At 38.5% G+C, this 12,689-nt stretch overlaps 1 protein-coding gene across 1 annotated transcript in view; it reads right to left on the bottom strand.

Annotated features, from left to right (window-relative positions):
- The window catches only part of LOC106875886 (allene oxide synthase-lipoxygenase protein), a 74,096-nt gene extending 61,637 nt beyond the window's left edge, over window positions 1-12,459 (bottom strand). Inside the window, exons 1-2 of the mRNA XM_089359102.1 lie at window positions 12,308-12,459; window positions 12,063-12,176 (exon numbers count right to left, since the gene is read on the bottom strand). The gene's annotated coding sequence lies outside the window, so the exon portion shown is untranslated. The remainder of the gene's footprint in view (window positions 1-12,062; window positions 12,177-12,307) is intronic.
- Window positions 12,460-12,689: the final 230 nt, after the last annotated feature.

The raw sequence follows: 12,689 nt of genomic DNA, 5'->3' as shown, positions 1-12,689 counted from the left end.
TCTATTGGATATTAATTTGAAAATCAAGAAAGTTATGATGGACTATGACTTGGCAGATAGAAGTGAACCACTAACACCAAGCGAACCGAGAATCAATTTGAAAGACCACAAAAAAAACAAAAACTTCCAGGATAGCCCTACTGTCAGACTTATTTGCCCAACTAGGTCTGACATTGGCCGGCTTAGTAAACTTATTCTTGACAATATTCTACCCTTTATAATTCCCAACTTAACTTTAAAATTATGGATTGATACTGGTGAGGTACTTAACTGGTTTAGATCTATCGATAACACTGGTAATTATTCTTTTATCCAATTTGACATAAATAGTTATTATTCAAGCATATCCCTAATACTTCTAAATAAGGCTCTTATTTTTGCTAAAAATCGCTTTCTTATTACTAGGGATAAAATCAATATTATTCTGTTAGCTAGAACTATTATTGAATTTGATGGAAAACTTTGGACTAGGGCTGACACTCCAGACAACTCCGATATAACGATGGGATCGAGCGACTCGACTGAAATTACAAATCTAGTAGGTGCGTACCTCTTGTATAGCCTAAATAAGGAAATCCCGGAGCTGCGGGGCGGTTTATATAGGGATGATGCCTTATTCATCATCCCTAGTAACAATAAATCAATCATTGAAAGAATGAGAAAGTAAATTAGAAAATTTTTTAAAAGCTTCAAATTAAGTATTACGTATGAATATGGTACCAAGCTAGTAAATTTTTTTGACACTACTCTAAACATAGAGTCCAAATTGTACTACCCCTGTAGAAAAGAGAACGAGGTTACAAGGTATGTGAATAAATTATCTAATCACCCCCAAATATATTAAAATCAAAAGTAAAAAAGCATTTCTGAGAGAATTACTAAGTTATCTTCAAATATTGATATTTTTAATTCCCATTCATACTACTACAATGTTGCTTTATCTAAAGCGGGATATGACCAGAAAATTTCTTTCTTCGGTCCTAGAAGGCCAACTCATTTTGATAGAGAAATTAATAATGATTTTAGTAATAGTAAGTCTACGAACTTAACTAGTGGTGATGAAATACTAAATGAAAAACCATCCTACATACCTGACATTTTAAGTAATAAGAATAATAATAGAGTATATTTTGATAGGAGACTACATATTAATACTAGCAAAAAAAACTAGGTTAGATAAAAGAAATGGCAATGCAAATGATTTAGTTACTCCGCAAATTAATAGGGATTAATATTAAAGATATGCAAAACTATAAATCACAATATGGTCCTAGAGAATAATGGTAATCAAAATGTATCCTGTACTCACTCACACAATAAATTTAAAAGTAAAAATCCTATCTGGTTCAATATCCCATTCAACAGTGCAGTGTCCACTAATATATACAAAAAATTTATTGCTGCTTTACAAAAAAAAATTTCCTTCTTCCCATAGATATAGTAGAATCTTTTCATGTACAAAAAGATATGGGTTCGACTTCCACGTGGATAGGAAAGCCTTCTTTCTTTCTGTCGAGGGCTTATATACCCCTTTATACCCTTTATTAGATTATTTTCCTTAGTCATTGCACAGTGACCGCCATAAGCTTTAAGCTTATATAAAAATACCATTATTATTATTTATAGGATTGTAAAAACGGCGCCGTATAAAAAAGCATTCGCACTAAAAGCATATATATATATATATATATATATATATATATATATATAAAACAGTCTACTACCAAATGTACCTACGTATGTATATATTATGGGTATCTCTACCTTCTATATGTATTTATTATTTAGTACAGATGTTTCATTTATGAGGATGTACTCCTGAATTTGTCTGAGTAATGGGTCTTTCGGTTGCCTCAATAAAATGCCTGTGTCGGCCCAGTGTACCTTCATTTTGGTCTTTGGCATGTTGGCAGAGTATGGAGGGCTGTTTTTGTCATTATATTGCTTCAAGTGTTTATTTAATCTCTCGGTAATATCTAGATGTTTCTCCAATGTATGTCGTGTTCTTGAGTCACCTTCTATGTATTTTATGATGTAGACTACAGTTAATGCCAGGGTTAATCTTACATACCATACAATTCTCATTAGTGCATGTGATAATTTCGAATGGGTACACCCTACATAACTGTGATCTGATGCAGCTCCCTGGCTTTTTAATGATCTTAATGTTGAGTTCGGTCTCCGTCAGAGCTTTCTTAAATCTACAGGCTACCTCCCCATGGGGTGTGGCCTCAACAAACATTATTTCTTGATATTTGTCAGCTTTGTACCATGTGTTTACTTTGTTTGCTTTGTCACAAACTCTCTGTATACTATTCCAGTCCTTACCTGCTGTATTTAGGCCGGGTACCACTGGTTTCATTACATATAATATTACCTAAATTCTTTCTAGCACCCCTGTATACATGAATCCTATCTTTCTGGTCATATCCAGAGAATTGCATGCGATGCATGAACTTCTGTGCACGTTTCTATGTTTCATAGGGTTTGCATAGTGGGGACATGCTGTTCATTATTCTAACTAAGTCTGCTATCAGTATGTTGATTTTCGTATTGTATGACAAAGCTGAGTTCTGGTGAACAGCATAGTTTAGAAGCTATGGGTTTCATGTAATAAGAGAAGCATGGGTTTCATGTAATAAGAGTGGAAGGCGACGACCTGGCAGAAACGTTAGCACGCGGGGCGAAATGCTTAGCGGTATTTCGTCTGCCGCTACGTTCTGAGTTCAAATTCCGCCGAGGTCGACTTTGCCTTTCATCTTTTCGGGGTCGATTAAATAAGTACCAGCTACGCACTGGGGTCGATATAATCGACTTAATTCGTTTGTCTGTCCTTGTTTATCCCCTCTGTGTGATGCCCCTTGTGGGCAATAAAGAAATAAGAGTGGAGGAGCTTCACTCTGTTACTTACAGTCTCTAACCAAAGTTCTGTATCAAGGACAGGGTGTCTATTGTTGGGGTGCCTAGTGAGATATGCTGGATGCTCTCCATTATGCTCCTCTCGGTTTATACACTACATTAACTAGGTTTGTCCTAACTAGAATATTGATGTCATCTACATACCTACAGTAAAGAAAAACAGTTGTTGATTGTTTAGCTAGAGATTGTTTAAGTTTTCTATCCTACCAAGTCATGAAGAGGCTGGCCACATCTGTAGTCACACCGACACGAATGGTTGCATCTTGAACCTGCATGTATAGTTTCCTGTCAAGCTTCACTATGTGGTCCTTCATTTTTTTCACATTATTGTTGTTCTCATGGTCCTGGTTGGGTATGGTCCAGCCACTCCAGTGCTCTGTGATGCTTTTCTTCATTGCCGAGTTGATGGTGAGTGGGCTTCCCCTTTGTGACCTGGTAGGGCCAAATCTACTAAGGTCATGGTTGTCTAGATAGTTACAGTCATAGCTTAATTTAAGGAGGAGGCCCAGTTCCCTCGTGTTGATTTCACGGAACTCTACTTCATTCTCACAGATAATCTCAATGCATTTTCCACAGCAAAATCTATGTCTATAGATGAGTAGAGAGAAACTACATCCATACTACCCACTACACAACCTGTGTGGTCGCTGGAGTGGTTGCAACTACTGATTCTACTGAGGAGGTACTCCGGGCTCACACAAACACCTAAGAACATTTCAATGAGTGGTCGTAACATCTGTGAGAGGAAGTAGGATAGCTGGAGACATTCACTCTACAAACTGGCTGGGTTGGGGGCCCCAATATAGGGTTTACGTAGGGTTTATGGTCTATTCATAACCTGTACAGCGTAGAAAGATCGTTATTGGATGCTTGTAAATTTTGTGCAGTCCGTTTCCTTGGTATGTATGCACCACTTTCCTATGTGTACATTGAGGAGTTTTTCCACTCTTTCATGTTCCTGTGGTGTAACTTCTCTCATGCTATTGATGTGTTGCTGCATGGTTTGGACATAGTTCTGTGGGCTGTCTATCGACACTCTGCTAGATTTGTCCGTAGGGAGGCACACTAATTCCCTGTTCCTAATTCGCTGTTTCAGTTTTTATAGGTCTTTGGCGACTGTTGAACTGAGTTGGTTGGTCGCCCCCTCATTATGTTTTTAGTGGTTTTGTATCGGTCTAAGATGTGTCGGAGTCTATTTCCAGCTAAGGAAATCTTTGCATCTGTCTCACTGTCATTCAACCCTTTTGTTGAAGAGTAAGTCTGTGGGAAAGATCCTCGTCGAGTCGTACGATTTAGTGTTGGGATTATAGAAGGCAGAGTCTAGGGTGCTACCGCTGTTACCATTGTTGCAGTTGTTGTTACTGTTACTGGCGTTGTTGTTGTTGTTGTTGTTGTTACTGTTGTTGTTGTGGGCGTTGATAGTGACAGAAAGATAGACTGATAGATAGAGATTAGATGTGCGTGTGTGTGTGTATATATATATATATATATATATATATATATATATATATATATGCATTCGCATATATATATGTACACATGCATATACATATTATATATATATTAATAATAATAATAATAATAATAATAATAATAATAATAATAATAATAATAGTAATAATATGACAACAAAAGAATGATGAATGAGACCTCAATATTATGTAAATAGAAGAATTTATTATATATATATACATATTTTTCTTTTATATTAAGGGCATTATTATACATAAATGCCTCACGCTAGGAGGGAATTTTGAAGTGAAAACTACCATAATAAACGCATTTTACCGAACGCGATGGAATGCAACTCTCGAAGCGAGCCTTTTAAAACCAGACTCAGCTGCATATCATATGATTTCATAATTAGTGTACTATGCTTGCACTGACGATTAAAAAAGTGCTTTTTGTGCACTAATTATGAAATCATAGGATATGCAGCTGAGTCTGATTTTAAAGGCTCGCTTCGAGAGTTGCATTCCATCGCGTTCGGTAAAATGTGTTTATTATGGTAGTTTTCACTTTAAGAGTCCCTCCTAGCGTGAGGCATTTATGTATAGAAAGGCCCTTAATATAAATAAATATGTTTATAGGGAATAATATATTTTTCCCTTATGAGGTTTTTCACGCTAACTTCTTTCTTGCCCTCCAACGCGGAGTTTAAGGCTACTTATAATTGAATTCCATGTCGCATAATTTTTCGCTTCTGTACTTATATTCTGCCATGAATGTCCCCCTTTCTCCAGTTCCTTTTGTGTTGATCTACACCACGTGTTCTTAGGCATACCCCTCTTTCTATATCCATCCGGATTCCACTGTAAAGCACTTTTCGCTACATTTGGTGTGTCCTTTCTAATTGTGCTACCAATCCACTTTCACTATTTCTTAAATATTTGCTCCCTAATCGAAACTTGATTCGTTCTTTGCCATAGCTCCATATTGCTTATGCGCTCGGGCCATTTGATTTTAAGTATACTGTGCAAGCATCTTTTGATGAATGATTGTATTTGCTTATTTGACTTAACTGTTGTTCGCCATATCTCAGCCCCATACAATAACACCGCTTTTACGTTAGTGTTAAAAATTCTTATTTTGTTCTTTATTGAAATTACACTTGCGCTCCTTACTTTTTTTAACAGGTGGAAAGCGGTCCTTGCCTTACTTATTCTCGTCTTAATATCTTCATCGGTGCCGCCTGAGAAGGTTATCTTACTACCTAAATACGTAAATTCGGCTACATCCTCTAGTTCACCGGTTTCTAGTTTAATACGTTCACTGTTTTCTTCATTAACGAGCATAATTTTTTATTTGTCGCGGTTGACTTTCAATCCTCGCTTGGCAGCTATTGCTTCTAATTTTGACGTTTTATTTTGCATTTGGCTTATATGTTTGTGAAAGTAGCGCTATATCATCTGTAAAATCGAGATCTTCTAGAACTTCTGCATCCGTCCATTTAATGCCTGTTTGGTTTTCAATCGTAGTTTCCTTCATAATCCAATCTATAACTAGTAGAAATAAAAAAGGAGAAAGTATACAGCCCTGTCGAACTCCTGTTTTTACTTCGAATTTATCCGTAGCTCCGTTTCCATGAAAGACTCGACATAACATTCCTTGGTAAGTTGCTCTTATTATAGATATATACTTGTCTCGTATGCCGTAGTGCTGCATAATTCTCCATAAGCCTTCCCTATCTACACTATTGAATGCTTTTTCGAAATCAATAAAATTAATATAAAGCGGTGCATTCCACTCTGCGCTTTGCTCTAAGATGATGCGAAGAGTGGCAATTTGATTTACACATGAACGGTTCTTCCTAAATCCAGCTTGTTCTTTACACAACAATTTGTCAACTGCTGTCCTCATGCACTCCAAAAGTATCCTGTTAAAAACTTTTCCGGGAGTCGACAATAACATAACCTCTCTATAATTTCCGCAAACGCTTAAATCACCTTTTTTTCGCAATTTTATGATGAGTCCCTCTTTCCAATCATTAGGCACATTTTCTTCCTGCCATATCTTAGAAAATAATGGATGAAACATTTCTACCGCTATTCCTATAGCTGATTTCATTGCTTCAGCTGGGATGTTGTCTACACCTCCGCTTTCCCATTCTTGAGGGATTGTATAGCCTTTCTTATTTCAAACTTGGACGGTGGGTCAAGGCTGATGTTAAGATCCAAATTTCTTTGCGCAATGTTAGCTATTGTGTCTGGAGGTAGTCTATTAAGCAAATCTTCAAAATGCTCCTTCCATCGATTTTTTTGTTCTCGAATTGATGTTAGCGTCCGGCCATCCTTCCCTTTTACTGCCTTTTCTACTCTTACTCTCTTCCCGGATAGTAATTTAGTTGTGTTGTACAGCTCTTTCATGTTCTGGCGCTGAGCTGCACTTTCTGCTGTTGTTGCTAAATTTTCGAAATATTTTCGCTTGTCTCTTCTTAATTGTTTTTTAACTTTCTTATTTTGTTGGTTGTAATTTCCCTGACGTCTATTTATCTCTACTTCTGAGCTTGCCGATAGTAATTTTCCCTTTAGCTTCTTTCTTACTTCTATGGCTGTTAGTGTCTCTTGTGATATCCACACCTTATTCTTTTTGTTTACACACCCTATGCATTCTTCTAATAATGAAATAAAAGCATCCTTAATTTTCGACCAAGTATGTTCTATTGTGTTACCTTGCATCCTTTTTACTTGCATTGATTTGCATGATAGTGTTTTTCTGTATTTTATTTTGGTGTCTTTGTGTTTTAGTAACATTGTATTTTCGTTGAACCTTACATCCCTCTTTTAAAGCCTTTAACTTCAGATGTAGTTTGCCAAATAGTAGGTGGTGGTCGGAGGCTGCGTCAGCCCCTCTTTTTACCTTAACATCTAACAGTGATCTCTCGAACTTGCAGCTCACACAGATGTGATCGATCTGATTTTGCGTTTTCAGATCAGGCGATATCCATGTAGCTTTGTGAAGGTCTTTGTGCGGAAATAAGGTTCCTCCAATGACCAACTGGTTGTTTGCGCAAAAATCGGCAAATAACTGGCCATTTGCATTCATGCTTCCTAAACCATGTTTCCCATAATGGCTTCATATCCTAAATTAATGTTTCCGACTTTTGCGTTGAAATCACCCATAACCATTATCAACTCTTTCTCAGAAATTTTGGAAATTTTGGGTTTATGTGAAACTAGGTGGATTGATAATGGACAAACTAAGCCAGCTTCAGGAAAAACAATTATATACTCAAGGCACAAAGATGATAAGGCGCGTCACACAAGGGGAGTAGCTCTGACGCTGACTAACAAAGCGGTTAAAGCATTAATAGAATGGCAACCCATAAATGAAAGATTGATACTAGCAAAATTTAGAACGTCTCATAAGCGAGATTTTCCTAACAATCGTTATGTGCCATGCCCCAACAAATGATACTGATGAATTAGCAAAAGTTGAATTTCATGATACTCTGCAGAGCGTAATTGAAAAACTACTTGATAAATTCTTATAAAGATTTTATCCTATATATATATATATATATATATATATATATATATATATATATATATATATATATATATATATATATATATATATATGGCAGAGGTCCCTCTACCAGCAGAGTTCAACAGAGACAACGAAGCCAACATCTATGGGGGAATAACAACAGACCCAGATGAGAAATCGCTACTTCAACTACCACCGAAATATGCGATATATCACAAGGTTAACCCCATCCAATGCCTCTCCGAAATCGAAAAGTCGTTCACAAAAATACGTTGGAATTTAAACATGTACAACAACAACAGCAACAACACGAGTGACAACAACAACAATAACCGCAGCAACAACACGAATGACAACAACAACAACAGCAACAACACGAATGACAACAACAACAATACCAACGATAACCGCAGCAACAACAACATGGATGAAAACAATCACGACAACAACAATACCAACAATAACCACAGCAGCAGCAACAACAACAGCCGTAGCAACAACAGCCGTAGCAACAACAGCCGTAGCAACAACAGCCGTAGCAACAACAGCCGTAGCAACAAAAACAACTGCAACCCCATGAACACCAACAGCAACAACAACAGCAAAAACGAACACATGAGGACAAGCAATAGAAACAAAAACAATAACAGAGAAAAAATCGAATACAACAGCAACAATAACAGGGAGAACGGACACACAGACACAGATAACCATAGGCACAAGAACACAGACAAAGGTAAGGCCATGGGGGTCAAGAGGGAGAATAAAGTTGAATGCAACAGAATTCTTGGACAGGGAGTCAGTAGACCTAAAACAGAAAACACTAGATGGGGTGGTAACAATAGCGATGGTGGTGGTGGTGGTGGTGGTGGTGGTGGTGGTGGTAGTGACAGTAACAATAGTAGTGGTAGGAATAACAGGACGAATGGGAGTAGCAATAACGGCAGTAATAGTAGTAGTAGTTACGAAGAAGGCAACCCCAGAGGGGCCAACAACAGGAATACTAACCTCCTTGACACTCAATTCTTCAACATACATGACAAAACTTATGATATGAGCCGGGTATACCCGACAACATTACCCTTTAACAAAAGAGTCTGCATCCCTAAACATACTCATGACCACATGGAAGCACAGTTCACTATAGCTAGGACAAAACTTAGACAGATTTTAGAATTATACACTAAGAGACAGAGACAGAATAAGACAGAGGCCCAACAACTTGGGAATATACCCGCAAGTGGCCTACACAAGCTCATGCAGCGCACAAAAAATGGAGAAGTGGTATGCCTTCCCACAGATAAGTCCGGCAGAATGTCAATAGACAGCCTGCCGAACTATATCCAGGCAATGCAACCCCACATCGCCAATACGAAGGTAACAACCTTACAGGCCCATGAGGAAAGAGAAAAAGTCCTCAATGCCCACATGATGATGTGGACAATTGTTCTTAGACCCCAGAAGCGCACAGCCAACAACTTCCAAGCCTGGAACAATGATATCCCGACGCTGTATGGGCTCCGTAAGGACCACAAAGTAACAACTAATCCTGTAGTGGGACCACCAACAAGACCAGTCTGTGGAGCGAATGTCGCTAGTAACTACAGGATTTCCTACTTCCTCTCAATGATCATACGCCCCATAATCCAGATGTCACCTGATGTCTGTGACAGCACGGAAGATCTCCTCAGCAGGATCAACGACTGCAACAACACTTGCAACCTGACAGGGTGTATAGTGGGTAGCATGAATGTGGTATCACTATACCCATCTATCGACGTGGATTTTGCAGTGGAAAAGTGCGTGGAGATGATCAACGAGAGCGAAGTAGAGTTCCAAAAAGTCAACACAGAAGAACTGGGCCTCCTACTTAGATTGACATATGACGATGTATATCTAGATAGATACGACCTTAGAGATTTCTGCCCTAGTAGACGTCTAAGAGGTAGACCACCCACAATTACCTCTATGGCTAGGAAGACCCCTATAGAGAGATGGAGTGGATGGACCAGAGCCATACGGACCCCCACTAATATCCACCAGGTAAAGAAAATGATCGCACATGCACTAGGAGCTAGTATAAAGGTCACCCTAAAAGGCCACACCTTTAAATTTAACAACAAATTATACGCCCAGGACGAGGGGGCAGCCATCGGTGTTAGTATCGCCGGTGATGTGGCCAATCTCTTCATGGTATGGTGGGACAGAAGGCTTAAGGAACGCCTGACACAGAACTCCATACTCGTGAATGTGTACTCTCGATATGTCGATGATATCAACTTAGTGGTAAAGACACCCCCACAAGAGAGTACCCCTGAAATAGAAATAGAAACTAAGACTATGGAGAGCATCCAGCAAATAGCTAACTCCATCCACCAGAGTATTAAAGTTACGATAGACTACCCTACTAAACACCCTAACCATAGATTACCTGTTATGTTTCCCTCGGACTGACTCGCAGAGATAACATAACGAGTTATACAGTTTAATTATTACATTTATTGTTCAATTACATACAAAGAACGCACTCACCCAATGTTCGTTATGAATAAACAAAAGTCATGTCCGCCATATATATATCAATGACATTTTACTACGACAGTCCCACAAGACAACAACAATGAAACAATGAACTCAGACGAACCACATGACACACGGAACGTCAGACGAATTACATATCTAACAGTCCATATAACATTACCTGTATTAGATACTGAACTCTGGCTAGAAACCAAGAACAATAAAACCAGAATCCTCCATTCACACTATACAAAACCTATGGCCTCCAAATACCTGATCCACCGGAACTCGGCTATTGCGGACAATGCCAAATTCAACATATTGATGGCAGACCTCGTCAGAGTAATGCGAAATGTCTCCTGCATGTGCGACCCTACAGAATTAAAGAGACATATACAACATTTCGTCCACCGCATGCAGTTCTCAGGTTACAGCCATAAAGAAAGGATCAGGGTATACAAAGGAGCTATGAAGAAGTTTGAAACAATCAAACGCAACGATAGGAATGGGATTTGCCCACTCTATAGGAGCAAATCATGGAACACCATAGAAAGGACTAAGAAGAAAATAGGGAAGGCAAGCTCATGGTACGATAGCCACAAGTACCAGAGCGTCATGTTCGTCGACACCACCCCTAGAGGCGAACTGGCGTACCGCTTTAGAAGGGCCCTAGACAAACTTAAGCTAAGAATTAAGGTTGTTGAAAGGCCAGGCAACCCTATTAAATCCCTTATCAGTAGAACATACCCTTTCAGTAGAACCCCCTGCACTGATAGGAACTGTATCGTATGTAGATTTAGCCCACAAACGAACTGCAAAACCAGAAATGTGGTCTATAGTATAAGATGTACAGAGGGACGATGCAGAAATAAGACAATGACATATGTAGGCGAAACAGCAAGGAGCATAGGGGAGCGGGCAAACGAACATTGGAGGGAACTTAAGGAAGGGAAGAACTCATCAGTTCTGTACCAGCACGCTGAACAAGAACATAGAGGCTCAATCAACAACATAGAAATTAAAATCTTATCTACACATAGCAGTGATGCAGCACTTAGACAAATTACTGAAGCTACACACATAATAGAAGAGAAACCTAGTCTGAATAGGAAACTAGAATGGAACACTAACACACACCACTAACAAACCACAAACCACAGCATGTGACAACATGTTACCCATAAACCAATAATAATATGAACAAAGTATAATACAATACATAGATAAACAAATGGAATTAAATACTACATACGTTAACAAAATTTAATTAAACACAAAAAAACACACATGAACAAATAAATAAATAAAAACAATTCCAATGAAGGAGCCTTGGATCTTTAGGGAAAGCTGTAAATATCTTGGACAGGATGAGAATGTCAGCTACAGCGAACGCATCAATAAGGAGAAGACAAGGAAGGAGTACTTTAAGCGGGCAAAAAAGGTCATCTGAAACTTCAGCTTACAACAAGCATATCACCCACATCACATTTTCGCAGTGCCTGTCCTATTGCTTATATTTGGCCTTTTGAACTGGTCACTCCGAGAATTCGGGGAGATCGTCGTATGAATTCGCAAGCTGCTGTGTGTTACAGGAAACTTCAGCATTAATAGAAATGTAGGTAGGTTATACTTACCACACGAGGAAATATTGATGTCATGTGAGGCTCGTATTGTGACACTGAAGCATCAGCTGCAGTAGACGAGAGATCAGTAACTGTTTTGCGTATGTATGTAGGTTTTTTTTAAACCTATAAAAAGGGTAAAACAAAGCATACATACTTAGATACATATACATACATACATAATACATACATACATACATACATACACACACACACACACACACACACACACACAAACGCAAACGAAACAAACTTACCTTCAGATTTGCTGAACCACAATGAATTGCGAAGTTGTCTGCAAATGCGCTCTAGATGAAGAGCGCACGACTTTTATATACGCTGTTACTGCAACTACTACTACTACCTTCACCACCAACAACACTTCCAACACTACTACTAACACCACCATCACCACCACCACTACTACTACTACTACTACTACTACTACCCAATTTCACACGTACACCAAAACGCGGGTGTACAACGAAAAACATACACGTATAGGTGTGTGGTGTGCCTTTGCATATTAACCATAATATGTATATATGTGTATGCATGTTTCTATGGGTCTATGCATACACACACACACACACACACACATACATATATATATATACATATATACACGGGCGCGCGCAA

Source organism: Octopus bimaculoides, chromosome 10, assembly GCF_046866305.1.
Source record: "Octopus bimaculoides isolate indiv1 chromosome 10, ASM4686630v1, whole genome shotgun sequence".
Lineage (NCBI taxonomy): Eukaryota > Metazoa > Mollusca > Cephalopoda > Octopoda > Octopodidae > Octopus > Octopus bimaculoides.
Note: the sequence above shows the minus strand (reverse complement) of the source record. Positions and strands in the feature narration are given on the sequence as shown.